This window comes from Panthera pardus, unplaced genomic scaffold, assembly GCF_024362965.1.
Source record: "Panthera pardus isolate Hobbes unplaced genomic scaffold, ASM2436296v1 HiC_scaffold_13, whole genome shotgun sequence".
Taxonomy (NCBI): Eukaryota; Metazoa; Chordata; class Mammalia; order Carnivora; family Felidae; genus Panthera; species Panthera pardus.
The window spans coordinates 121,577,415-121,579,667 of NW_026526688.1; the positions used below are offsets into that span (position 1 = coordinate 121,577,415).

The window sequence follows — 2,253 nt, forward strand, 5'->3', positions numbered from 1 at the left end:
GCACACACTCGATGTTCTGGGCAAATAAATGTGTTTTTCTCCATATGAGCCCAAAATGTGCAATCTTTTGCACTATAATGGTAATAACTGACCCTCAAAGAGTTTATTATGTGCCAGGCTCCCTTCTAACTGCTTTACCTTTTTTTTTTTTTTTAAGTTTATTTATTTAAGAGAGAGACGTCACAACACGGGGCTCAGTTCCACAGCCCTGGGATCATGACCTGAGCCGAAATCAAGAGGAGTATGCTTAACCCACTGAGTCACCCAGGTGCCCCACTAAATGCTTTACTTTATGTTAGCTCACTTAATCCTTACAACAACACTGTTTGGTGGATATTATTATGATCCTCATTTTAGAGATGAGGTGCCTCAGGCACCTTGCTTGAGGTCAAAGTTAGTATACAGCAAAGCCTGGCTATGAGGTGACTAACGGTGCATGTGTCTCTCACCATCCAGCAGACTCACCCGGGGCTGTTCACAGACGGTGGCACAATTCCAGGAGAGAGCCATGGCGCAAAAGTCTGGTTGAGACTGAGGCTCAGAATTGGCACAGTATCTTACCCACTGCAATCTATTAGGCAAACAAGTGATAACACCAGCTCATATTCCAAAGGAGGAGGCATATTCTGTTTCTTGAAAGGACAGCAGCAAAGTGACATGTGGATACAGGGAAGGAAATAATGGCAATCAATTTGCAAGTACTCTACCACACACGGCCAAAACTAGGTGCCAAGAAAGGTGAGAGAGTCTTCAGATGGCAGCCATGAGCTCATGAGCAGAAGAACAGGTTCAGCGGGAACAGATTAGCAGTCTGTAAAGACTTCTCTTGTTTTCTTTCGGATTTTTTTTTTTTTTATTTCTTCAAATTTGTTTATCAGGAGTGACTGAAAAAACTGAGTCCCATCATCACGGAAATGGCTTTAGGAGAAGACTGGTCAGATGAATAGTATTGCTTCCCATTTCCAACCAGTCAATAGTTGCCATTGATAAATAGACAACCAACAGTCTGTCAAGAATGCTCAAGATATGTTATACACTACAACATGCCTGCTCACAGGGTGAAAAAGCCAGGAAATAACTCACGTGAACTTCTCGATTTCATCATGCAAGACAAGCACAAAAGCACCACCCAGGCCTCTGCGAACATTGCACAAAGCCCCCTTGAGAAAAGCTTTGGCTCCTTCATCATGAGCAGTATTCCTCCGGCAGTCAAGCATGCCTGTGTACATGATATCAGTTCCTTGGCGCCCTGACTGTACCATCACACGGCGACAAAGAGTGTCAACCCGATAGAAAGTCAACACAGCAACCTCTGTGACGGATTGTGCGATCATCCAGCCGATGGAGATGTGAGTACTCTTGGGATCTGGATGCATTCCCTTTGCAGTGTCAGATACTGAAGTAGGCAGCTCAGTAGATGAGGTTACCCTGCGCAGAAACATTAAAGCCTTTCTACAGGACCTTAATCCCATCAGATTTGTAGTTCTTAACCAGGCAGTCACGGAGGCCCTGAATTCCCTTTCAGCTCCAGCTTTGCCCACGTCAGCTGCTGGAAGGGTATGGGCAAAATCAAAAGGAGACACAAAACACAGAGACGTGGCCCCAGAGGCGCCACCTGACCCGATTCCCTGCAAAGTAACACCAAAACTGGGTTCTCTTGTCCACACCACCCAGGAAGATCTGCTTGTATTTAACTTGAAAGGCAAAGTTAAGAGCCTGAGTGGGGAAGTATCTGATGATATTGGACAGCCAAGTTACCACACCAGAAGGACAGGACTCCCTGCTCCTTGGAGATACGAACTACACAGTCATTATATAATGCCCGTGTAGTGCTTATCTGCAGTGATTTGCTTGCTGGCATGTTGTACCTGCAGCAGCAGCTTGATCCTCTCGATGGGTGCTACCGAGGGGTCTTGGAGGTGGCCACAGACACTCCACCCACCAGGAAGTCCTCGACAAAGGACACAGCAGCACTGGTCATGTTGAAAGGAAAGAGGAGGCAGGAGATGGCAGAGCAGTTCGTAAAGAGTTCAGTTGTCCCCTAATTCTACACAAATCACTACAGAGGTTTCTGGGGGAACTTGACAATTTGATTTTTAAATTTATGCAGAAAAGCAAATGGCTTTTTTAGATAAGAAAAGCCAAGGCAATGCTAAAGAAGAACAAGATGGGGACACTTGTCCTTGCACATGTCAGGACCAATGGAACAGACCAGAGGCCAGAAACAAACTCATGCATATATGGAAGCTCAAT

General features: G+C 45.5%; 1 pseudogene; it reads right to left on the reverse strand.

Annotated features, from left to right (window-relative positions):
* Positions 1–488: 488 nt before the first annotated feature.
* On the reverse strand, positions 489–1,981 carry LOC109246851 (ADP/ATP translocase 2-like; annotated as a pseudogene).
* Positions 1,982–2,253: the final 272 nt, after the last annotated feature.